At 35.8% G+C, this 26,673-nt stretch overlaps 10 long non-coding RNA genes across 13 annotated transcripts; all 10 read left to right on the top strand.

Moving 5' to 3' along the window:
• The first annotated feature begins 3,772 nt into the window (after positions 1-3,772).
• On the top strand, positions 3,773-4,214 carry LOC133394124 (uncharacterized). Its single transcript, XR_009766611.1, has 2 exons — positions 3,773-3,938; positions 3,997-4,214. It is a non-coding gene; the product is annotated as an uncharacterized LOC133394124 (long non-coding RNA).
• A 959-nt stretch (positions 4,215-5,173) lies between these two features.
• On the top strand, positions 5,174-5,543 carry LOC1271274 (uncharacterized). The gene is made up of 2 exons (XR_009766529.1): positions 5,174-5,263; positions 5,326-5,543. It is a non-coding gene; the product is annotated as an uncharacterized LOC1271274 (long non-coding RNA).
• Positions 5,544-6,441: 898 nt separating this feature from the next.
• On the top strand, positions 6,442-6,822 carry LOC133393448 (uncharacterized). The gene is made up of 2 exons (XR_009766172.1): positions 6,442-6,507; positions 6,569-6,822. It is a non-coding gene; the product is annotated as an uncharacterized LOC133393448 (long non-coding RNA).
• A 2,046-nt stretch (positions 6,823-8,868) lies between these two features.
• Positions 8,869-13,642, top strand: LOC1271272 (uncharacterized). The gene is made up of 10 exons (XR_009766437.1): positions 8,869-9,024; positions 9,110-9,854; positions 9,929-9,987; positions 10,054-10,610; positions 10,689-10,827; positions 11,328-12,225; positions 12,297-12,340; positions 12,399-13,208; positions 13,280-13,323; positions 13,395-13,642. It is a non-coding gene; the product is annotated as an uncharacterized LOC1271272 (long non-coding RNA).
• Positions 13,643-13,797: 155 nt separating this feature from the next.
• LOC4397619 (uncharacterized) lies at positions 13,798-16,385 on the top strand. 4 transcript variants are annotated; one of them, XR_009766436.1, is made up of 7 exons: positions 13,798-13,907; positions 13,975-14,160; positions 14,232-14,732; positions 14,841-14,906; positions 14,973-16,063; positions 16,150-16,181; positions 16,262-16,385. It is a non-coding gene; the product is annotated as an uncharacterized LOC4397619 (long non-coding RNA). The 4 variants fall into 4 exon arrangements; XR_009766435.1 differs by having other exon boundaries at positions 14,970-16,063; XR_009766434.1 differs by having other exon boundaries at positions 14,232-14,736.
• Positions 16,386-18,522: 2,137 nt separating this feature from the next.
• On the top strand, positions 18,523-19,147 carry LOC4577960 (uncharacterized). Its single transcript, XR_009766379.1, has 3 exons — positions 18,523-18,632; positions 18,700-18,885; positions 18,957-19,147. It is a non-coding gene; the product is annotated as an uncharacterized LOC4577960 (long non-coding RNA).
• A 227-nt stretch (positions 19,148-19,374) lies between these two features.
• Positions 19,375-19,815, top strand: LOC133392829 (uncharacterized). Its single transcript, XR_009765823.1, has 3 exons — positions 19,375-19,466; positions 19,553-19,584; positions 19,684-19,815. It is a non-coding gene; the product is annotated as an uncharacterized LOC133392829 (long non-coding RNA).
• A 336-nt stretch (positions 19,816-20,151) lies between these two features.
• Positions 20,152-21,335, top strand: LOC3291955 (uncharacterized). Its single transcript, XR_009765822.1, has 5 exons — positions 20,152-20,254; positions 20,353-20,423; positions 20,488-20,898; positions 20,973-21,016; positions 21,088-21,335. It is a non-coding gene; the product is annotated as an uncharacterized LOC3291955 (long non-coding RNA).
• A 1,205-nt stretch (positions 21,336-22,540) lies between these two features.
• LOC4578222 (uncharacterized) lies at positions 22,541-23,060 on the top strand. The gene is made up of 3 exons (XR_009765825.1): positions 22,541-22,633; positions 22,707-22,777; positions 22,852-23,060. It is a non-coding gene; the product is annotated as an uncharacterized LOC4578222 (long non-coding RNA).
• A 1,536-nt stretch (positions 23,061-24,596) lies between these two features.
• Positions 24,597-24,954, top strand: LOC4578453 (uncharacterized). Its single transcript, XR_009765824.1, has 2 exons — positions 24,597-24,676; positions 24,761-24,954. It is a non-coding gene; the product is annotated as an uncharacterized LOC4578453 (long non-coding RNA).
• The last annotated feature ends 1,719 nt before the right edge of the window (positions 24,955-26,673 follow it).

Raw genomic sequence — 26,673 nt, 5'->3', positions numbered from 1 at the left:
TAAATATGTTGAAAAGAACGGGTGACAGCACGCTGCCTTGGGGTAATCCGGCAGGTGGGTGAATGTCATTTGATTTCGAAGAGGTTATTTGCACGAAACAGCTTCTATCAGATAAAAATGACTGAATCAGTTGAATGATGTTCGGAGGAAAATTGAAAGAAATTAGTTTGTACAAAAGCCCTTGGTGCCATACCGTATCAAACGCTTTTTCTAGATCTAGCATCACAAAACCAGTGGATTTTTTAATATTTCGCTGTGTTTTGATGTTTGTGGTTAATCTATCAATTTGTTTAGTAGTTGAATGCCCTGGTTGAAAACCGTATTGGTAAGAAGGTATGATGGTGTGTTGATTGAGATGCTTAATAATTTTTTTGTGTAAAATTTTTTCAAAAATTTTACCCAAACAACTGAGTAAACTTATTGGTCTATAGCTTTTAGGGTCTTTATGGTCTTTTTTGGGTTTTGGAATTGGGATGACTTTGCCAATTTTCCATTCAAGAGGAAAATAATGGATTTTGGTACAAGCGTTTAAAATAAACGCTAAATATACGATGGCTTTTTTAGGCAACTGTTTTAGGGAATGGTTATTGATTTGATCTGGCCCTTGAGATTTTTTTGATTTCAACTTATAAATGATGTTTTTAATGTGTTTTGGTTTAATAAAGTTTATGGGATCGAAGTTGTTGCTGGGTTGTGCTTGATGGTAGGAAAAGAATCTACTATTTGTCTCTTGGATGTGATGTTCAATTGGGCTCTGATTTGGAAACGTTGTTCTGTAAGCTTTTTCAAAATGGTCTCTCAGAATTTCACATTTTTCATTATTTGTAATATAACACTTTCCATTAGCTTTTAAGGGAGGAATAAATGAAGAATTACCTTTTATAATTCTAACAAATTTCCATAGTCTAGATTTGCTTGGGTCGTTATTAATTTTTTCAAGGTTGCCTGTCCAACTCTGGTTTCGTAAGTTTTTTATATCTAATATTATTTCTTTTTTTAATGTGTTATAAATTGTTTTAAGTATAGTGTTATTTCTATCTTTCTGCCATTGCTTCCTTGTTGCATTTCGATGTTTAATTTTTTGAAGTATATTAGGGGGTAGAATTATTTTAAATTTATCTGGTATTATGAATGGGACAGACTTAGTGTGGGCGTAGTTAATTAATTTTGAGAAATATTTTATCATTTGATCTATTTGGTTTGATGTGTTAATATTTTGGAGATTTAGATTATTTGTATTGAGGCGATTATTTAAAATTTCTTTGAATAAAGTCCAGTTTGCTTCTGAGTAGTTCGGTATTCCAGAAATATGTTTGTTTTGTATTAGGCCAATATTATATTCAAAATAAACAGGTAAGTGATCTGAGGTAAATTTTTGTATGGTAAGAATATTGCAAATTTTTTCGGGTTTGTTAGTTAATAGTAGATCTATGGTTGAGGGGCGACGATTTGGGTCATTTGGATAATGGGTGTGCTCTTCAGGATGAACAATAGAAAATTTTCCTCTTTGATTTTCCTCGAAAAGGGTTTTTCCCATCTGATTTGCTTTGCTACAGTTCCAGAAACGGTGACGTGCGTTAAAATCACCACAGATAATAAAGTGATTTGATATTTTGCTTAGTTTTGTGATGTCCTTCCTGAAACTACTGTGATCATTGTTTGAACCTGGATTATAGATGGAAATAATGGTCACTTTACTGTTTTGGGTCTTGATGGTAATTCCTATTGCTTCAAGTACTTTTAATTTGTAGTCACTATTTACTTCGTGGTTGATAGCTTTAGATATTACTAAAGCTACTCCACCTTTTTCTCCCTGAGTTCTGTCTAGTCTGTAAGTATGATAATTGGGGTGCGAAAAACGGGTACCATTCTTAAGAAATGTCTCACTTATGGCTGCGATGTGTATATCTTTTTTCAAAAGGTAGTTAAAAAATTCGTCTTTTTTGCTTGGAATACCGTTGGCATTCCAGTGAATGATTTTAAGTACATTATTTGAGGTTAGGAAAACAATATTTTGCTGATATTTGAACAATAACTGCGATTAGGTCTTGTTTTGAGCTACATTTGCTCAGATTTGAAAATACATCTTTAACGATTTGCCCTATCTCGTTGAGGTCAAAGTCAAGATTATTGTTTGAACGTGTTTGTTGTTGGTGGAACAGGTCAGAGAAATTCACGTGGTTTGAAGGAGTGGAACGTGTTGGTGTGTTGGGGAGACGAGGGAACGATGTCTCGTTGTACGTAAATTCTCTGGAGCGAGAAGGTGTTGGTGTTACCTTTTTAAGCCGTAGCCTAGCTGGGCAGCCGGAGAAATTTGCCGTATGATGTTCACTGCAATTTGCGCACTTCAATTTGGCTGGAGCTATTTTACCGTCTGGACAGGTTGTTGTTTGGCTTAGTGGACACGTTTTGGATGTGTGTTTATCGGCACACTTTACGCACACTGGAGGAAGATAACAGTTTGCGCTACCATGTCCGTAGCGCTGGCAGTTTGTACACTGCATTGGACCGTATTTGTTAGAGTAGTACTCAAAGTATACTCGGTGATGATCTACTGCTCTAACCTGTTTCAGCTCGCTCAGTGTTATTGACCCTCTAGGGAAGTGTAGGAGATACATACACTGGTCGTCGTAGCGTTTTTTCTTGATTTCGAGTTTTTTGATTACACATGGTGCGATATTGACTTCAGCAAGAACGGTTTTAATGTATTCTGTATCTTGCTCGGGTAACCCAAAGATTACCACTTTCGTTGTTTTTTCTTCCGGTAGTTGATGCGTGTAGAAAGAATTGTTGTGGCGCTTCAACACGTCCACTACAAGCTTAAAATCTTTAGATGTGGTAGTGTTAACCACTATACCTTTATATGTGCAGTTTGTTGTGTAGTTCACTACACCAACGGAGGTGATTTTTTTGTGCACATCTCCTACTTGTGTGCCGGTGACTGTGATCGGTGGTATTTTTGATTTTTGTTGTTTTGCCGTTGCCGATGCGGCAATTATCGATGGAGCTTCTTCATCTTCGCTAAGAATGTCGTAATCGTTACTTGTGGTAACGTTTGGTATCGTGATGTATGAGCACGAAGGCACGGCGTCCCTCGGTGCTGATCCTTTCTTGCTGCAGCCCATGGCTATGGGCCGAGCTAGCCTTTTTAACGCCTTCGCTATTTTGTTGTTGTAGTTGTCTGTTTTACTAGTGTGTGTGTTCTATATCAGTGATCGCAGATAACGATTAGATGCGTCCGATCGGGTCGGAGACTGACGAAGAACTGAGAATTTGCTAGTAGAGTTAATGAAATACATAGGTTAAAAGCAATAAATTGACAAGGTGTACTTGTATTTTATGAATAATATAACGACCATACATAAAATACTTACTGATTGTTCTATCAAACCAACTTTTGCATCCGACTGATCAACATATTGGGGTTTCATCAACATACTCGTTGTGGATATCATGGCATAGTTTTACCTTAAAGGTTACTGTTGAACGGTACCATTGAATGCAACTGTTTATCAATGTGAAATATAATGTTTAAATTGATGTACCCTGTAAATATAAAGAATAACAACAAACCAGGCAAACACGTTAAATAGTACCTGGATTACATTCTAAATAAAATCTACAGCATTGTTGCAGCACACACTGTATGTTACACGAGAAAAACTGTATTCTAGTACTGAAAGATTAGTTCCATGTTTCCTAGAAAAAATTAAATAAAATGGTAACAATTATGGTTGCATCTAGTTCGCGGAACAGTGTGCTTGTACAAATACAACATGGTCATGTTATCATTTCTCATTAATACATTGCAAATGAATCAGTATATAATAAGCATCGCTCTTTGGGATCAGTTTAGTATGCTAAACTATTTTCCAAACACCAAACGTGCGAAATGAAACAATTATACCTTCTTGCACTAATCGTGCTCATCGTAGCAAGTAAGTTCGCTCTGTACGATACGCAATATACTAAACTAACGTTAATGATGTTTTACAGCGTGCCTCATGTATGAGACAGCATCTGCTCCCAGCCAAATCGTAAAGCGTGAAGCAATGTATCAAGTGGAGCAATGTACCGATGGAACAATTGAATGCCCAATGCCGCATTGGGACGAGGGCAAGAATGATTTTGTTGAACCACTACCATAACACTGTCTTTTTTATGTTATTACATTTTCGCATTCGCAGCAATAAAACAGTATTTTACAACAACAATACAGTGTTCTGAATGCTCTAATGAGATTTCTTAATGACACTTTCATATTGTGCAATGAAGAAGTCAAAATAAAAAAAAATTGTGATAAAGTGTGTATCACAAGTGTGTGTAGTGTGTAGTAATTGTGATTGTTTTCAATCGCTATGTTCTCGATTGGCTTGACATTTTAATCGGTGGAATGATAACGACAAACGGCAGAAGCGAGACAATTCTGTGACGTACAGGCTTGAGAGTTTGCAAATCGTAAGCTTGAGTTTTTTCTTCAAAACATGCGTGGAATACGAAAATCCAACGTTCAAAACAAATTATTTCACTGAATGAATTTTTCTCCATCATAAAAATCACCAAGGATAACAGATTTAGCAGATAGATTTGCTTGTCAAAGCGATACTAATTGACAGCTCACATAAAAAACTTCCCTAACAGTGCGTGACAGTTGCATTACCATCTGGGAGAAGAAACAATTAAATTACTTCGAATATTTGCTTTTTGAATGATTTTTTGCTTTTTGAATTTCCCATTACTTTTGTGACAGAATGTGCATTCAAGCTTCCTTCAAGTCCTGTCTTCTTCTTCTTTTGGCACAACAACCGTTGCCGGCCAAAGCATGCCTGTACCCACTAGTAAAGTGGGCTTGGCTTTCAGTGACTTTTGTTACCATAGGAGGATAGTCAATCCTACGTATGGGGGCACAGTCTATTCGGGGCTTGAACGCATGACGGGCATGTTGTAGAGACCGGCACCCTTCAAGTCCACTAAACCATATACACAAAATGAAAACCAAAATGTCAAATGATATGGTAGCAATTCACCGCAAATGTTAGCTAACACTTTTATTGCTACACTAGGTCATGTTGCACCTTGTTCGATTAACACTGTACTAGAACAAGAACAACCGAAACATGTTGCCGCTATTCGTTTCGCATTAATACATCACATAATCACTATAAAAACCACTCTTCAGCATCACACTACACTGTGTCCAAAGACCGGCCGAGCAAAATGAAACTACTATTCCACCTTCTTCTCATCGTGCTCATCGTAGCAAGTGAGTTCGCTCTATATCAAACACAATCAATAAATTAAACTCACGTTCACGATATTTTCCAGCATGCTTCACATGTGAGGCTGTAACTGCTCCCAGCCAAGTCGTAAAGCGTGAAGCAATGCGCCAATGTGTGATGTGGGAGGGAAAGCTGATGTGTCCAGGTGTCTGGATTCCTGGAGGATAATTCCATTGCTATCTGCGATAGCAACAATCACAACATGATTTGATAAAAAAAACAATAAAAGTTTTAATTAATGCTGCAGTAATGGGCCTCCTCTCATTGACCACTCATTGATATTTATTGATTACAAGAAACCCCAATGTTAATGAGCGCTTAACTTAAAAAAGTAGAAAAACGAAAGTTTATTTTTTCACTGTCCTTAACCCGATGCCTCTCCAAATCAGCTTATCCATACATGCTGATCAGGATTTTGATAGTTTGGCTCTTTCCAAAAAACTTACTTGAATTCGGAATAGTTTTAATAAATAAACAGAAAGCAGTAATTTGTCTATCTCTTCTTTATCATGCTACTAAATGTCTTCTTTACTCTGCTACTAAATGTCATCCATTAGACCCATAGCTATTATAAAACAAATTAAGAAAAAAGTTAGATAGACCCAAAACTCTTTCAAAGGTTTATTCTCAGCCTCACTATTATGGACCGGACTAGATGGACTGAGGCTCGAATCCATTGCGGCCCGATGCTGACCGATGTATTCTTTTATTTAGCGTAATGACCTACGCGATCATGCCGGCCTATACATACTTTCCCGATATATTAATACCACGCCGTTGGATATTAAATCCTTGCTACAGGGGGACGATTCATATGAGGCTTCAACCCATGACGGAAAAGTCGTACGAGTTGACGACTGTTGCACGAGGATGGCAACCGATGCATGTATGCCCAACATAGGCGATATATATTCAAACTGAAGGAAGTCCACCACGCCATATCTACAAAATAAAATAAAAAAACACACACCAAATTATAAAGAAACAATTTACCATGAATGTGTGTGTGTGTGTGTGTTTATTGCCACACAACGCCACATTGCACCTTGTTCGGTTAATACTATATCAGAACAAGAACAACCAAGTCATGTTGACGCTATTCGTTTCGCATTAATTTATCGCAAACGAATCAGTATATAATGAGCATCACTCAAAACTGTTTCCAAAGACCAGTCGTGCGAAATGAAACCATTAGCCCATCTTGCTCTGCTCGTGCTCATCTTGGCAAGTAAGTACGCACTAGATCAAACCTGATAAATGTATCAACTAACGTTCATGATATATTATAGCGTGCTTAATATATGACGCTGTATCTGCATCCAGTGAAATGGAAAAGCGTGACGCTGTGCCAAATTCTTGTACGTTTCATCTTGGAAAAATGTTTTGCACTACGGGTATTTTAGGCACGGGATGAATGCTTATTTTGTTTAAAGCATGTTTTACCTCATTTATAGAATATTTTCAAAGTCTCAAATAAAGTAAACATAAAAACATATGCATTTGTATATTACAAACAGAATAAAAAAAGTTATTTAAAAATGAACTTACACTCACTAAGTGTTATGGAAAGTTCTAAACAGTTTTATGATGTTTTCACAAACCACCTGAAGAAGAAAAAACGGCAGCCAGACATCTTGAATCTGATAGGTATTTCAATATCATGACGTTCCTACTGTAGTAAGGGAATCTGAATGTTTATTGTATGCGGACGATCTTAGACTTTTTTTCCTGTGAGGTGTTTTGGTGATTGTCTTGTCCTGCAAGCATCGATCGACTCTTTTTCCGACTGGTGTCTGAACAACAACCTACAAATTTCTGTTGATAAATGTTTGTCCATGTCGTTTCACCGTTCTAATTGTCCAATAGTGTTTAACTACTGCATCTCCGGTACACAATTACAACGACACAGTGCAGTAAAAGACTTAGAAGTTACCCTTGACCGTAAACTTGACTTTCATGTGCACCATAACGAAATTATTGATAGAGCGAACAGAATGCTAGGATTTATACGCAGGCAGTCGAGAGAATTCTCCGACCCACATTGTCTTGTCGCACTCTACAAATCACTAGTCAGATCCATCTTAGAATACTCCTCAGTAGTTTGGTGCCCATCGTCGTCGTTATGGTCGAATAAGATTGAGTCAGTGCAGAAAAAATTCACCCGTTTGGTCTTACGGTTCACACCCTGGCGTAACGTAGCAGCGAGACCTAGTTATCATGCCCGGTGTTTAATTTTTGGACTCGAGTCTCTCGCTACTCGTCGCGAAACGGCGCAAATCTTGTTTATGAAAAAAATCATCCTAGGAGAGATAGATTCACCGGACCTTTTAGCTAGAGTTAATTTCCACGTACCTGCTCGTATTTTAAGAAACTTTAGGCTACTAAGAGTTGACCAAACTAGACGTGCATATAGCGATAATGAACCTTTGACTGCGATGGCTATTAGATTTAATGCACATTATGACTCTTTTGACTGGAATTCCCTAAGTTAACCTTTTTTTCTTGCTGTGATACTCTGTGTTATTTATTTTGTGCTGATGTTACATTGTACCGTGCTTTATGTTTACATGCTTTACATGCTTTATGTTATTATAAGTTTAGTTTATAAGATCAGTGATAAGGCCAATGATGGCCAATCACTTAAAATTTACAAATAAACAAATCATGGCTTTAAAGAATTCCCACATATATAATGAAATAAAAACGTCCAATTTGACAGCTCAAAAAAAAGTGCAGTTTACTTGTATTTTTACTGTTCGATAATTTCTACACCAAAATACCTACTAACTGTGTCAATGCATTTGTGCTTAATCCACATACCATTTGTGTTAATTAGTATTAACGGTTGATTCGCTCAGACTGTATTGCTTCAGGTAATTCCCTACAGAGCACCACTGTAAACGCTTAGTGTGATCATCGTCTACCACTATTCAGACCGAGTATCCCTCAAAAGCTTACGATCGTGACTAGGGGAAAGACGAAAGGTCACCCTTTTGCCTGCACCCGATTCAAGTGACGGATTTTTTGGCGTCTTTATATAAAACTTTTTTAGACAAAAACAGCTTAAAAACAATTATTTAAATCTAAAATAATAATTTACTGCGTGCAACAGAAAGAGTCCTGTTGGCGTTTTGAATATTTAAATTTTACCTTCAAACGAATTGCATCTGAATCCCTGAAAATAACCATATGAAACCTCTGCATTACCATATTATGTTATTGCTAATCGTTGTAGATATGTTTTTTTCTCATTTGACTAAAAGTGTGAAAAGTATCAGGGCCTCGAATCCATTGCGGCCCGATGCTGACCGATGTATTCTTCTATTTGGCGTAATGATCTACGCGATCATGCCGGCCTATACATGCTTAGTAAAAAAGAATTCAAAGAAATGATAAATGATAAAAAAAATCCTAATATTTTGCATTCCATTCAAAATTAAAACTACATCATTGTTGCAGCACAAATTAACAGCTACAAGGAACAAACTGCATACCAGTATTAAGCGCTGGTCCGAGGAGAATCAAATAAAAAGGTAACAATTCAACACGAATTTTATTCTGCTTGTTTATTGGTACACCTACTCGTGTTGCATCTTTTTCGCCAAACACTGTACAAAGTACTCCAGATTTGAAATAAATCAGTATATAACAAGAATCACTCTGCTGCATCACACTAACCTGTTTCCAAAGACGTGCAAAATGAAACAATTATACCAACTTGTTTTAATCGTGCTCATTGTAGCAAGTAAGTTTGCTCTATATCAAACATAATCAATAAATTAAACTCACGTTCTCCAAAATATCAAACTTATGTGCATTATATATTCCAGCTTGCCTAACAAATGAGGCTTTATCTGCTCCCAGTCAAGTCGCAAAGCGTGAATCGGTGCCTCATTGTATTGTGTGGCAGGGAATGAAGATTTGTCTTCCTTCCTTCCTGAATGCCAGGTGGTGAATGTCAATGTTATCCACAATAACTTCAAACACAACATGATTTTATGAAAAATACAACTAAACAAATCTGAATGCTGCAGAAACGATGCGTGTTTTGATTGACCACTCAATGAAACACTGAAATTAACATCAACAAAACTTTTTTTCAAAATAAACCCTAATCAGACTATCAGAAATCGTAGTCAGCTTTAATATGTTTATTTATATATTCTATACAGTTCGTCTGGCATTTTGATATCGAACGATAAAGTTAACTGAACTCAAAAACTAATTCAAAAACAGCTTTATATAACAAGAAAGAACCCCTTGTATGAACGGGTCAATTAAAGTAATTAAGTAAACAATATCTAAGCAATGAAGTTAAACGATTGAAGTAATTAACTCTTTTTCGTCAAACATCAAACACCAAAACATCATTCCAGCACTTTGGCAAACATTTGTCATAGAACCAATTGCACATAAACATCCACGAATTGATTATTAGGGGAAAAAAAACCATCGCACGTAACATCGGGCGACCTTAGCTCCTATAAATACTCCTAAAAATAAGCTTTGAAGCTTAAAGCCCCATTCAAAGAACCATGCGTATCTTGACAAGTGAAATATTGTCCCTTTTCTGTGGTAAGTCTCGATCGCTACTGTAGTTGGTTCGGTTGGCTTATTAAATTTCGTATACTTTATATTTTCACTACCAGCGCTTCTCGGAGCGGTAGCAGGACGACAAATAACAGACTATCCAACGGCAGGAGCTGAGGTAACATCATTATTCCATAGCATTCCATTAAGGTCTATTCCACTTTTAATGCACTTTTCTCTGTAGGATCCTGGAAATGAGTGCAATGATTGGGGCGTCTGCATCAACTTTCCGCAATGAGCATACAATTGCTCCAAACGTAGCCACAACTATTACTATATTCAAACTCATTTTATTGATATTTCACCACATATTTGAAGAAAAATAACAATCTAGCAAAAAACCGCAATGCAAGCAACTTTTTTATTTAATCAATATACACTAAAAGCGAAACTTGTTTTGAAACTTGAAAGATTTAGCCCAGCCTAAGCCCAGATACGATATCGCGATAAAGAAAACCTTGTAAGGTTATTCCATTTAACAATCTTACCTTGTACACAAAAACCTAACATGTACCAAACGAAATGTTACAATTGCTCCGACCAGCATTTTATCGAAGATTATAGAGCCATGGCCCATATTTCTCACTAAGCAAAACGATAAGTATAGAAGCTGTTTATGTATATAAATAGTTGCTCCATCAGCTACATAGCCACTCGCTCACTGGTTTGTAGTTTTGTTACAGTAACCAAATCAAAGAATCATGAAGTTCCTTATGAAAGTGTTCCTGTCTGCACTGCTCGGTAAGTGAATAACTAAGTGGCAAGCAACATCAACTCTAGGTACGCGATGCAACGTAACCTTTTTGGTTTCCTTTACAGCCCTTGCGGTACTGGTGTCAGCTCAACCTGAAGAGACAAATGTCAACATTGGGCCCTTTCCGTTGTAAGTCCGCTGTAAGCTGAAATTTCAGCCTGTCAGCTGTTTGCGTTGTATAGCAGTTTTCGAGCAGCTATCTAAGTGAGTATAATATACAGGTGGGCTTATCCCAAGATGTATGAATTTAGAAGGCTGATTTTTATCGCTTCTGCTTCTGAATGAAGATTTTCCAGAAAGCTTGTTTCAACAAAAGTGTTCACCCATCCTGTCAAAAAGTTATATTCAAATTTGGTTTTAAAAAACATACTATGAGACCACCTGGACTACATACACTTTGTTTCTAGATTCCACCACGTGATCTCTTTAATGCACCTTGGGGTAAATGTAAACAACACCGTGTTTTCGAGCATGTACTCGAATCTAATTCTCACTTTCAGGCTAGAATAATCTAGACTGAAAATTGCAGCCTAGTTTTTTGTGTGGTTTTGTATGGAGTGTTTACATGATTTCAGCCTTTAACTGTCAAACTCCATACAAAAAGCTGACTAGAATCGTAAAGGGCCCCATTGTTTGTATTGAGCACTGATCAGTCTATAGCAAATATTTCAGCTATCATTTTATCTTTTGTTCCATTCCACTAGAAAAACTACGAGAGCCGTTGCCAAAAACATGGAACGAAGAAGGACTGCTGGGTGACTGGTCCTACCACTGCACCATCGGCCAAAAAACCTCGCGCTTAATGATCGCATCGAACAATCGCAATGGTGAACGAGTTCCGCTTATTGTAATTTTAAAATAAAAAGCATCTGAAGCGGCAGTAGCAGAATTCGTTCGTACTATTGTAAGATGTTGCAAGATGTAAATGTTTGAAAACGACTATTGTCCTACACCTTCTTGCAATGACCAAAACCCAAACATATTACTGTAGAAATATTCAAAAATCACAAACATTTCCATTAGCTTGCCAAAAATAAATCTTTGAATTCAAAAATACATCGAGACACTTCATTGCAAACTATAATTTAAGAGTGCTGTAATGTGAGGCTTGCTAGCTGTCAAGTCTGCATCACGTCGATGTGAAACAAAATTAATTAAATGCCATCTTTTTCCACTTTTCTACTTACAAATCTACTACTGATCTGGGCAAACATATTATATTCCTAACAGATTGAATCGGATAGTTCCCAGACCATGTACAGTGAATCGAAATAAGTTAATAGGAGGCACGTGTCACCTCCGAAGTGTTTATTGTTTATAAATTGAAGCAAAGCGATGAATAATGAGAAACAAATTCAGTGTTTATGATTATTTTATTTTGCGTCCAACTAACGAATTTGTAAATCCAGCATATAAAAACAGAAGAACAAATAGTAAGCAATATCGAAATAAAACTAGAATATATATAAGCGATTCATTCAACTAATGCTATTTTGCAAACTAAGGAGAACGTTTTCTTTTATAAAAGGAACCAGTTTGAGATAAAAAAAACACGCACAAAGAATATGCATTTCCTAACAAGCCTTTTTGTTATATTCATCAGTAAGCATCAGCAAAAGCCTCCATACAGATTTTTTAAGATTGAACTAATCCTTTTTTATATAACCCAATAGCATTGATGGGGCTCATATACGCACAACCGTCGGATGAAGTATTAGTAAGATAAATATATACCAACTATAACCAAAATTCGTAATATTACATTTCCATTTCAGCAATCTTTTCAAAACATGTGTGACAGTATAAATAAGCTTGTATATTCAACATTTTGGCAAGAGGCAGTCAAGTTTTCACAGATATGTACTTTTAAACCCTAGTAAACCATAAAAAATGACAAAAATATATGTTAATGCAACTTAAATGTATTTATAACTTATAAAAAATCCGAAAAAGACTTCTTCTTCTTTTTCTGCTTTGGCATAACAACCGTTGTCGGTCAAGGCCTGCCTGTACCACTAGTGGGCTCGGCTTTCAGTGACTTATTGGTACCATAGCAGGATAGTCAGTCCTACGTATGGGGAACACGGTCTATTCGAGGCTTGAATCCAAGACGGGCATGTTGTTAAGTCGTACGAATTGACGACTGTACCACCAGACCGAAAAACTTACGGTTACTAAAAAATCAAAATCAATAGTTTTTAACAAGTTTTAATTAGTTAGTTTTAGTTTTTGCACAATCAAATGAAATACACCAAAAAACATTGCTTAAAGTTACTTGATGAAAAGAAAACAATCACCAACGCACGTGTTCAAAAGTTCAAGCTCTTCTGTTATCGATTATTGCATTCATGTTAACACCTATATGCCATGTACTCTAAGGTAACTATAGCCAACTGTACCCATGTTCAACATTTCTAGAACATGTAGCAAGTGAGATTCCACATCAGCACGCTAATATATAAGCTGTTCTTTCGTCCCTGTAACGTTTAAATCTTATACTAACCCTGTTTCAATCGAAACCCATTGTAAAAAAGAACACCGAAACATGAAATTCCTTGCCACCATAATTCTCTTTGCATTTATTGGTAAGTGACAGTACTAAGCGGCTTCCAACAAATAACCTTTCATAATTATTTTAACACACTTCCTCCTCTAGCACTGCTCGGACAGGGATCCGCAGAACCATCTCGCAATGATATTGTATGATACTCAAACGAAAATAAGCACATCAGCGTATTCTCTCCAAACTAACATCAAACCTTCTATTTCAGTCCGTTTATGAGAAATTATGCCAAACCTTTGGGCTGGAGAAGGACTGCTGAACTACTGCCAACCCACCCACGAAAAGGCCTCTTGCTGACATTAAACAAGAAACCAAAGAGAACAAAGATTTGATGCGTTGAACAGCTCCAACTGTAACCAAAACGTTGCAAAATAAACCTCACATTTATTCAACTGAAAAATTATCAATTTTCTGCAGTGCTGCAATGTAAATAAAAACTAACTGCTCTGCAAACTAGTCGTTTGATGCGCTTTTTAATCGCTTAATCCGAAGAACAACCGGCCTTTAAGACGAATCTGTGTAGCAAATAAATCATCCGAATCCATCCACATATTAGATACATGTGATAGGTGTCAACTGTTTCAGAACAGATTCCTATTTAAACTGCAACGCTTTGTCGTCTATTTCAATCCCATTCATTGGTAATATCGACCAAGTTACTTAAAACTGTACATCAACATGAAGATCGCGCTGGTGTTATTTCTTTGCACTGTTTTAGTGGGTGAGTATGCTATTGTAAATGGAAGAATCCAAAGTGGATTGATTGATTTTTTTGTACCAACTCATAGGCACGATCGGATATGCAGAAGCTCAAACTGTAGACATAGAACCGGCAATCGTCGAGCTGATATCAGCGCTTCGATACATGTCGTCTAGAATGGGCAGTAATCCGATCGTACAAAGTGCTATTGAAGAAATGATAGGCACAATTCAAAAATATTCTGGCGTTAATGGTTTCAGATACTACCCGTATGGTAAGATGTGGTACAAAATATCTTGCCTTAACATTGCTCATTAACTGATTGTTCTGCATGTCCTTAAATAGGCATTAAAGGTTAAACTAGAGATTTAACCTCTTCGATACTTCCGGAGTATGATCGTTCGCCGCCAAACGACGTGAAGTGACAGTCATTTGTTCAATCTTGCAAGGCGGTAAAGGTTTCGCTTGTTGAACTACAAACCATGGATATGCAAACTGCAAGAACCAAAACATTACTAAATCATCGGTCAAAAATGTATTTAATATAATCAAATTAAAACTCCTAATAAAAATTGCTTACTTGTAATAAGCCTGGTACGTGTTTTTCAATGATTCAACGATGTATTTTATGTATAAATACAATCACAATAAAGAAGGCAATAATAAACACATTTACCACAATTCATCACACATGTATAGTGTTGTACACAACCGTATCGCTTCCTTATCAACCGACTGTACTTTTTATCAACATACGTTACAAACACTAGTGCCAGTGCATATGCACAGCAGTTGAAGTTCGCCATTGCAATGAAGCTATCCATGAAACTGTTTATTCTCTCCCAAGTAGGTAAGAACCTATGGAATTGTCAATAAGCCAAGATTCAAATATAGTACTAATATAATATAATATAATACTTTCTACTCTCTATGCCTTTCCATTCCATTTTCCAGTGGTGACGGGAGTGGTGGTTGCTAAAAAGCATCCCGACAAATTGCAGAGTATGTTTGGCATGACAAGTAAGCAAACAAACATCGAACATCGTTTTGAACCTTCAAATAAATGTTCAACATTTCTTACAGAAGCGTCCTCCGATGCATCGACTGTAGCAGTACCCACTGTAGATTAATAAAACTGCTCCTTCTGCTGATTGTAGAGGCTATTTCATACAATAAAACCTTTGAACAAAGCATTATTTATTATGATCGAGGAATAAGTTACACTACATCCTAATTTTTTGGCAAAAAGTTGTGCTGAAACACTTTTATTTGCATAAATCAACTGGCAAATAATCTTCAAATCATCGCCATCGGTTTGTCGTGGTTTTCGAGCCACATCTCATCAAGATTTGTACAATATTTTCAAAATGAATATAACATGCATTTTGATGCATCATTTCGAAGTTAGTCAAAGTTTCAATTTTATAATGGGTAAATGTTTAACTTTAGTTTGACGCGTGTAAAGCAAAATTACTCAGATTACTCATTGCGTGATTTTCGTTTGAAATTTAAAAGTTGGTTATGAAATGTGTGAGCATTTCTTTTGATGATACCTTTACAATTTATAGTGCAATTTAATGATTATGGTGACCAAAAAATGCAACAAAAACCATGTGATTTTTTTTAATATTGTACGAATTTTTAAGAGATGCAGCTTCGAAACTCCGGAAAAAATAATAGAAATAGACCCATCAAGTGTTAAAAATCATACTGAAGAAATTTAAAATTGGTATTTATATGGAATAAAATCTTGCACGCGGTGATAAACAATGTTTACATTCAAAAGTGACTTGGAAAATTCTGTACTGAAGCCAAATAAAGGATATGAAATAAATCAAAAATACTAGAAAGCGACTAAGTTACCAATATAATTACTCCCTATAATGCATTTTTGACGGCACACCGACTTAATGATTGCTTTCTTCAAATTGTTCTTCATTTTTACACAATATACACGATAATGTTTTTCATTATTCAGCTTTGCTGCAGTATTCCGATTCGATCCAGCTATAGCACTGTATATAAACAATCAACCATAGAGATGTTTTCTTTTCAGCTCCATTAGCTATTTAAGCTTGTAAAATCATTTGGCGAAGTTCACTTTGCGGTTCTTGATTATCGATACACATTTTCTAGGATGAAGCTCGTCGTACTGATTTTCATGTTCGTGCTGCTTGGTAATACATTCCTGCTTTATGCAAACTTCTAAACTTGTGAAGATAATTTGACCGTTGCTTTCACGACCTTTATAATGTCTTTGCAGCCCTGGCCGGACACGTGAGTGCTAAGCAACCGGTAGGTACTGCCATGTCTATCTATGAGCAGGCTCAATCTGTTAAATTTATTTTCAATTTTTAACCTATTTCTCGATGCAGGATCCCCCATTTTTAGACTGTTTAGATAAATATGGCAACATTGTAGTGTGTTATCCTGGGGGACTACCAAGGCACAAATAAAACATATCATATTGTATTGTTCACTGTTGAATTTTGAACCCGAGTTATATTGGAGTTTTTTTTATTGTTTTCTAATATGAACCAAAGTTGCTAAACGATTACTAACGTGGTTAAATATGTTTTTGAAATGTGCGTGTGTGTATGTGTGTGTGTATATGTATGTGTGTGTTTGTTCCTTCTTGTAAGAATAAAAACACACTTATTAATAAAAAATTAAACAATTTTGCAAACAGCAAAAATCAGTTGAGGTTATGTGGTAATCTATACCAATTGCTAATGATTGAGCAGTTGTACCTATAAGGAAGTCCAAATTAGAGTGGTTTACCAATTTTCAAAAATATTATTTTCCCAAATTAATTGGAAATGGATTATTTTGTTCTGCAATACTTACAGCAATACCAACAACCACAAAAACTTATAAATTATCTAGCAAAACATAATATTGATATTATGGTAGCATGTAAAACATTTCTTAAACCGGACCAAACATTTCATATTTCAAATGAAGGTGTAATGTTGCTAGTTATAACCAGTGTAGAGTAATGCAGTAAAGAAGTTAAAGTATTTGAACCCATAGATCAATCACTCATCATTCTGCTTAGTTGCCTTGGAAAAGTAGATAAAAAGCAAATAACTCACAAATTAGGAAAGATCTCAGATAATAAATGTATTATTCCTAAATCATAATATGGTTTCCTATCAAGGATTTCTAGAACACATCAACTAGACGGAATAAAGAGTGACATAATTTCTTAGAGGAACTCGAAAATGTCACCAGGATCAGTATTATTTGATTCAGGCAAGGTGATATTTTTTATATCCACATAATTCAATTCATACTATCCATAGTTTTATAACTAATGAACTAAAAAAGCAGTGCTTGTGTCTCACCAACCTCTGAATAATACACCCCGGTAGCAGAAGTACCTCAATGCTGCGTGCTATCTCCTATTCTATTTAATATTAACTATCTGTTGTTCCAAAAATGAGCAACTGTAATCAAAATTTGTATAACAATATATAACGTAATTGAACTCAAGCTATATTAGGAGAGAACATATCGCACTCCATAAATTAATCTATAACATTAACTTCAAACCAATACATAACCTTCCTCATGCAATCCCTATGCTATCCCCACCTGTTCCCTGTAACTGTCTAAAATTGCTAATCTTTTTATCAAAGATATGTGACAAGCCAAATATGCATAAAGAAACCATATGATCAGTGTTGTCAATTGTCGACATTTTTATGATATTCGCAGTAGGCGGCTGTCAAAATCATTTTTCAATCATGATATTCATGGTTTCGACTTTCGAAGAACGATAATCATTTGGGCAATAACATTCAATGCTTTTGCGATGGCATGATTGCAAAAAAAGTAGAATGAATGTCACTTGACATTTTTTATGTGACGCCAAAACTGCTTAATCGTGCATTTACCGATATTTAGATATTGGAACTCTTGATATTTTCACTCAGTCCACCAGCAAAATAGTGCTCACTTACAGGAGTATAGAAATTCACGCGAAAATACGTTTTATCATTTTGTAAAATTTAATGTCGACGACTATCACCGTTTGAAACACTGCAAGTAATCAATACTTCTCTAATTAAATTAAAACGAAAAACAAAAGACCTTGGATGCAATTAGTTTGATGAAAATATTTATTGTTTTTTATTTTTGCTCCTGAGATGAGATTTTTCTTACTCATGTTTAACACTCAATTCTTCCAAAAGCTTCTGGGCTAAACTAACCGGTAAGATTAAAGAGATTATAAATATATATTACGAATAATGACGTAAATCCACTTTTGTACATCGTAAAACCCAAATTTCTTGTTCAAATAACGTTCTATTACTCCTATATTACTACTCCTGTAATGAAGTGAAGCTATAACCAACGTTGAAAAATAAACCTCACACCTGTTTTATTCCACGTATAAATTTTGTGAAATTATGCAAGTAATTATCAATTTTCTGCAGTGCTGCAATGTAAATAAAAACTAACTGCTCTGCAAACTAGTCGTTTGATGCGCTTTTTAATCACTTAATCCGAAGAACAACCGGCCTTTAAGACGAATCTGTGTAGCAAATAAATCATCCGAATCCATCCACATATTAGATTCATGTGATAGGTGTCAACTCTTTCAGAACAGATTCCTATTTAAACTGCAACGCTTTGTCGTCTATTTCAATCCCATTCATTGGTAGTATCGACCAAGTTACTTAAAACTGTACATCAACATGAAGATCGCACTGGTGTTATTTCTTTGCACTGTTTTAGTGGGTGAGTATGCTATTGTAAATGGAAGAATCCAAAGTGGATTGATTGATTTTTTTGTACCAACTCATAGGCACGATCGGATATGCAGAAGCTCAAACTGTAGACATAGAACCGGCAATCGTCGAGCTGATATCAGCGCTTCGATACATGTCGTCTAGAATGGGCAGTAATCCGATCGTACAAAGTGCTATTGAAGAAATAATAGGCACAATTCAAAAATATTCTGGCGTTAATGGTTTCAGATACTACCCGTATGGTAAGATGTGGTACAAAATATCTTGCCTTAACATTGCTCATTTACTGATCGCTCTACATGTCCTTAAATAGGTATTAAAGGTTAAACTAGAGATTTAACCTCTTCGATACTTCCGGAGTATGATCGCTCGCCGCCAAACGAAGTGAATCATATGATGCCAAACTGAAGAACCAAAACATAACTAAATTATCGATCGAAAATGTATTTCGCATCATCAAATTAAAACTCCTGTCGTCTAATAAAAATTGCTTACTTGTAATAAGCCTTGTACGTGTTTTTCGAATAATTAAACAATCTATTTAATATACAAAATCACAACAAAGAAGGCAACAATAAACGCATATTTCACAATTCGTCACGCATTGTACACAACCGTATCGCTCCCTTATCAACCGGCTGTTCTATATATCGACATAGCACCGCGTGTAAACAACCAACCATAGAGATGTTTTCTTTCCAGCTCCATTAACTATTTAAGCTTGCAACATCATTTGGCGGAATTCACTTTGTGGTTCTTGATGATCGCTAAACATTTTCCAGGATGAAGCTCGTCGTTCTGATTTTCATGTTCGTGCTACTTGGTAATACATTCTTGCTTTATGCAAACTTCTAAACTTGTGAAGATAATTTGACCGTTGCTTTCACGACCTTTATAATGTCTTTGCAGCCCTGGCCGGACACGTGAGTGCTAAGCAACCGGTAGGTGCTGCCATGTCTATCTATGAGCAGGCTGAAGATCGCTCTTTACACTAAAGTTATTGGTCTTCTATTTTAAAATTTTAAAATTTCTTCATACAGGATTCCTTTTTTCCTTGTTTCGATAAAAATGGCTTCTTGGTTGAGTGTCATCCAGGAGGAATAACAAGACATGAATAAAACATGACATATTGTATTGTTCACAGCTAAAAATTAAACACGAGAAATATTGAAGTTTTGTATTGTTTTTTTTTAATATGAACGAAAGTTTCCAAATCAATACTAACGTTGTTAAACAAGTTTGTGTGAGAACCTTTTAGTAATAAAACAAAAACACCGGAACAGCGATTAATAAAAAATTAAACAATTTTGCAAGCAGTATAAATCAAATGAGGTCATGCGATAATCTGTAACAAATCTTAACTGCATAGTTTTTAATGTTACCATTATCCACACACCAAGTATTGGAGTAAACAACATCGTTACGACGTTCCAATTCATTTGACTAATTAAGAAAACAAACAATCCTGTATCAAATTACCTCACTGGATAAACCTAGATTTCAGCCCACAATAACACTTTAAAAGTGGTTTCCACTCAGTGGCTGTTCATTATCGCAGGATATTATACAGGATGAAGTTCTTCGTGCAGGTTTTTCTTTTCGCGCTGCTCGGTAATTCATTGCTGTGTATTGCAAACTTGTGAATTTGTGATATTAACTTATACTTTTCTTTCACGATTGTAATGTTTTATACCAATTTCATTTTTCAGCTTTGTCCGGGCTCGTGAGTGCCGGAAAAATGGCTATAAATCCGGCAACCACAACCACCGAAAGACCAATTGTATGTAATTTCAAGACCTAACAAGTGGATCATTTTTTTAATTCTTAACCTATCTCTTACCCAGTTCTTTCCATGTTTTGATGAAGACGGCATCTTTATCGGATGTACGCCGCATCCGTAACAGAATAAATGAAATAATGAATTGAATTTGACTTTAAACTAGCAACTACAACTACATAATTGAAATCAAATCGCAAAGCTCACACTTGTAACAGTTATTATGATAAATTCTGAAATAAACAACCATATAAATATGTTACCATACATGCTAACTGCAACCAATTCCATCCATGTTCAACATTTCTAGAACATGTAGCAAGTGAGATTCCACATCAGCACGCTAATATATAAGCTGTTCTCTCATCCCTGTGACGTTTAAATCTTATACTAACCCTGTTTCAATCGAAACCCATTGTAAAAAAAAAACAGCGAAACATGAAATTCCTTGCCACCATAATTCTCTTTGCATTTATTGGTAAGTGACAGTACTAAGCGGCTTCCAACATTAAATAACCTTTCATTATTATTTTAACACACTTCCTCCTCTAGCACTGATCGGACAGGGATCCGCAGAACCATCTCGCAATGATATTGTATGATACTCAAACGAAAATCAGCACATCAGCGTATTCTCTCCAAACTAACATCAAACCTTCTATTTCAGTCCGTTTATGAGAAATTATGCCAAACCTTTGGGCTGGAGAAGGACTGCTGGACTACTGCCAACCCACCAACGAAAAGGCCTCTTGCTGACATTAAACAAGAAACCAAAGAGAACAAAGATTTGATGCGTTGAACAGTTCCAACTGTAACCAAAACGTTGCAAAATAAACCTCACATTTATTCAACTGTAAAATTATCAATTTTCTGCAGTGCTGCAATGTAAATAAAAACTAACTGCTCTGCAAACTAGTCGTTTGATGCGCTTTTTAATCGCTTAATCCGAAGAACAACCGAACTTTAAGACGAATTCATCCACATATTAAATTATCCGAATTCATCCACATATTTAACAATTTGAACTAACGAAATCATACAGATGATAGTAATTTTTACTTACTATTTAAAATGTCTTAAATATTAAAAAATTATAAATAATATTGGCTAATAAAAATTGCTTCCTTAAAACGAGCCTTATACGTGTTTTTGAATGATTCAACGATGTATTTTATATATACAATCACTATAAAAAAAGACAACAATATACTGCAGTGTCACGAATTGGCAGCACGTGTTAAGCGTTATAAACAATCATAACGCTTCCTAACAACAGTAGTGGTAGTGCATATGCACAGTAATTGAAGTTCACCATTGCTATTGCAGCTTTCCATAAAATTGTTTATTTTCTCCCAGGAAGTTAGGTAGTACCTGAGTAATTGTCAACTAACCAAGATTCAAATATGATTTTTATACTTTCTATGCCATTTTCCAGTGGCCATGAGTGCTAGGCAAATAAAAGACTATTAAACCGGCAGTCTTGACATCTTACATCTTTACCACAAATAATACAGTTGCAAAATTTAACACTCGACTCTATTATGTTATATTTGATAAATTTTCGGTGGAATTTTTGAATAAGTTCTAAACTGAATAAACAGAGCATTAATACTTCTTAACTAATATTTTAATTATTTAATTTGTAGATGAACTATTTTATCAGTCAGTTGATTTGTTTAGAATTTTAAACATTTTATTATCTTCACTCGATAAACTGCATAATGCTCTGGTTTACTGGATTTCTATACTAAATTGCCAACAGTTTTACCGGATGGAGCCCGAGCATGTAATGATTTCACTCCATTCGCTACTTCGAAAAATTAACCTTACATGACGAATTTCATTATTATTGCTTCTTCTTATTTAAAATAAATAGCATTACTTTGTAAATGTTATTTTAACGCTTTGCTGAACCATTCTAGCACACTGGATCTTCTCGATTAGATACCTTTGCTTGGGAAATGTTCTACGAAAGTGCATAATAGGCGTCAATTGCGCTAAGCAACTGAGGCTGTTTCCAATCAAATTATAACCATTTATCAGGCCAACTGGCGAACCAAACAGAAAATAATAACGAATTCAAAGTTTTCACAAGATTATTTGCTCAAATACTAGCCTAATTCGAATCATTGCACGTAGTATTGAAGATTTTCCGAACGTGCAAAGAAACGACATGTCAAACATAGTGAAATTAGCTCTCCTTACTCTAATAGGTATGCACACTATTGTAAAATGAAAGCTCAAACCCCTTCTTTGACTGCAATTATCTAATTACCTACCTAACAGCACTGATTGGATTAGCGGTGGGACAACTGTCCGAAGGCTCAGTGCCAAAACCTACCTTTCCGGATTATGTGGTAAGACAGGGTTTCAAACCAAGTTAAAATTCAGCGTAATTGAAAGCAATGTTTCTCTCCGTGTTGCTCCCTAGATTTACGTAGAAGCCTGTGAAACCTATGGTGCCGGAAAGTGTGGACACCCTACTTCAGACGAACCGACTGAACCAATGCCACGATCGTCCCAACAAATTGATACAAACGTGCAAAGTGTTCTACAAAACTTATAACAAAGTGACATCCGAATAATGTCAAATCTCAATGGAAGGAAATTAAAGTTTTGAGCAAAGTTATATTCTGAAAAGCACTTTTATTCAATAAAAATCTTCGTTTATAATGAAAATTCAGCTGAAAATGAACCGCGATCGTACATGCACTTTCTTAGTGCAAATCAAGCCGATTGAGCTCATAAACAAAATTTCCAACAGCTCCATTTCAAAATTTGTTCAAGAACTGCACTATACCTGCAGAACTAATTTTGAGTAAATACTTGTTCCAATCGTTCCACACACGTTAGTACAACAAATACAAAACGATGAAAAACATTCGTAATTGATTGTGCATGTATTATATAAACGGAGCAAATCTTTCTATTGGAGGCATTCTCTACTTAAAGTTAACTGCTAAAATCATCCAACATGAAGCTCTACGTGCAGATGATGCTTTTGGCGCTACTTGGTAATCTATCCTTTCATAGTTTTACTGTATTGTAATTATTTCATCGCATTATGTTTTGCGACATTTTTGTTCTTTCCTCCTCAGCGTTGCTTGCTTTCGTGGGTGCTGGGGAAATGTACGTAACGGATAAAGTTGATCCTCCGCCGTTCGATCCAGACGATGAAGTACGGATAACAGTTTATTAAGAAACTAGTCAACATCTATTTCAACGTGCGTACCATTTTACTTGCAGAGCTTCTATGACGGATGCCTTGAAGGGACTAATCCTCACGTTTGGTGCTAAGTCATGAAAAAAGGGAAAATTACAATAATCCACGTCAGTACATGAAATCAGATTCCAAGGATTTGAATGTAAAAAGCTTCTTGTAAACACGAATTTAATTTAAACTGAAATAATTAAAGATTTATGAAATCAGTCTAAAGCAATTTACCAGCTTTTTATGCTTTACCCATCTCTTCACGCAGTTATATTTCCGTGTTGTGTTGATAGCGGCATCTTGATACACTTGACTTTATTATTTAATGTTAATAAGAATTCGAATATAACTCCCGAGCAAAGTCTAAAATGAACTTCCTAAGAACCAATACTTCTAAACTAATATTTTAATAATTTAATATGTCAATAGCTTACTTAAAAGGTTACTTGATTTGTTCAAAATGTTAGACAAGTTGTCATCTTCAATCCATAAACCGCAGAATGATCTGGTATTTCTTTACTAAATCAGTTGTTCCGGATCAAACTCGATCAAGTATCGAGTATCGGGAATACTCGACCCGATAAGTGTTCGACGTGGGTCACACTAATCTCTTGCCGTGTTAGTGCCCTCTGCCGATAATTACAGGGAACAACAGCTTGCATTAATGATACATCTTATTTTTAAGTTTGCTGAACCATTCAGGCACACTGAACACACTTTTTGATTAGATACCTTTGCTAGAGAATTGTGTCACCAATGTGCATATTAGGCGTGGAATGCACATGTTTCTATTTTAAATTTGTTCAAGAACTGCACTATACCTCCAGGACTAATTTTGACAAAATAGTTTGATCCAATCGTTCCACACACGTTAGTGAAACTAATTCAAACAAAAAGACGTAAAACGTTCGTAATTGATTGTTCATGTAATGTACTATATAAGCAGAGCGAATCTTTCTATTGGTGGCATTCTCTGCTAAAAGTTAACATCAAAATTCATCCAACATGAAACTCTACGTGCAGATTATGCTTTTGGCGTTACTCGGTAATCTATTCTTTTATAGTTTTGCTTTATTGTAAAGATTTCATCGCATTATATTTTGCGACATTGCTCTTCTTCCATCTACAGCGCTGGTTGCTTTCGTGCGTGCTAGGGAAATGCCCGTAACGGAAAAAGTTGATCCTCCCCCCTTTGAACCAGACGAATACATTCATCCGACAGATTATGGAATATAATAATAAAAATGGTATTACTAACGTTTGGTGCCTCTATGAAAACTCCAAGTTAGTACATGAAGTCAGATTCCAATGATTCGAAGGTGATATGTTGCTTGTAAACACGAATTGAATGAAACTGAGATAATTAACTTCGAATAAGTTTGTTTATTTATTTCTATTTTTTATTCATTTAGTTTATCCTTGTCATTTCACACAAGAACTACGGTAATAGGGTTATTGTATAACACAAGCCGGTTTGAGTATAAGTCTATAACACATTATCGGGTATTGTAAAGACTCAAAATTTGTGTTGTATGTTAGTTTGACTTAATAAAATAATGTCAAAATTCGAACAGAATACAAATATACGATACTTTTGCCATAAAAATATTTGAAATAAAAGGAACTTCTACCGAGTGGACTGTTCCAAGCATCATGAAAAAATAGTCTAACGCTCGGAGTTATAATTTGGTGGAGTTTTAATATTAACAAAACCGTGTCGAATTTGTTCACAATAAGCAAATCTATATTGCCTTGTAAGACATTTTTCATGATTCGTTTCAAACAGTTATCTAACGAGTCATTTTAAACAGTCCAAAGAACAGAACATGCACAACTACATGTTTCATGAAATACAGCAAGCCGGTGCATTTCTACCATAACCTACTATTTAAGTAGAAGCAATTCCCTTTCAAGCGGTTGATTGTGTTTAATCCTCATTCGGCTCTGGTCAAAAATGAAACTGTTCAAACAAGTAATTGTTTTCGCACTGCTCGGTAAGTATATATTCTTCGCATGAGAGGTGAATTCCCTTACTTTCATTGATAAAACGGTAACACCTGTCTGTTCCAGCACTGCTTGGAGTAGCAGCGGCAAAGGTTGGAATTAGTACGACGCACGAGCCACGCGAACATGTCACGGTAACGGATTAATCATTTACACAGTTTAACAGTCTATAAATGCTCCTTTCTTTCCTTCCTTGCAGGCGAACGTATTTGGTGAATGTGACGAAACAGATATTGAAGTAAAGTGTGTAACTTAATGCACGGGAATCAAAAAATAAAGAAGTTAGGAGTTTGAAGACATTGTCGTTCAGAAAACAACTACGTCCACTTTATTTGCGACAAATGTTACTCCGACGAACTTTCGGTATGCACATTGGTTCATTTTCACCAGACCATAATTTGTTCCCTTCCTTTTCACATTTTATCTCACGATAATACTAGTGGCAATATCATCTCCTTATCGAATTCGTTATCATCAAGCAAACGAATTTTGTTGATTCTATAATTCGTTCAATTCTCCCCATTCGGTCGTCTTATACGCATTTAAACCACAACTACATTCATTTCAGCGCAATTTTCGCGTGTGCTGCAATCTGAATAATCTTGAAATACTTGTATTACATTGTATTACATACACTTCAACAATGAAACTGTTGATGAAAATCACAATTTTTATAACCCTCGGTAAGCGGGTATCGGTGCTGAATAGAACTGAAGCCTCCAATAATCTTTACTTTTTCAGCCATCCTTATGGCAGTGACAGAGAAGGGTACCTTCAGGATGGCAAAGCTTCTCGATCCTGTCACGGTACAGTCTTGTAGAGAATTGCATCAAAAAGATCGTCTCTAAATCGACCTACTTCATTTGCAGGAAATCATCAACTCCAAATGTGTGTACGAGGTTGGAAGAGGACCGGGAAATTGTATGACTTAACCTACATACGGGTGGAAAAGGACCTATCACAAACACCACATTGGAGAAAATGTTTACACGTGACGTTTTAAAAAAGCATCTCTTACTGGTTGGTTTTGAATGTAGC

The sequence above is a fragment of the Anopheles gambiae genome, chromosome 3 (assembly GCF_943734735.2).
Source record: "Anopheles gambiae chromosome 3, idAnoGambNW_F1_1, whole genome shotgun sequence".
Lineage (NCBI taxonomy): Eukaryota > Metazoa > Arthropoda > Insecta > Diptera > Culicidae > Anopheles > Anopheles gambiae.
The sequence above is the reverse complement of the archived record's forward strand: the minus strand, read 5'-3'. Positions and strand labels throughout refer to the sequence as shown.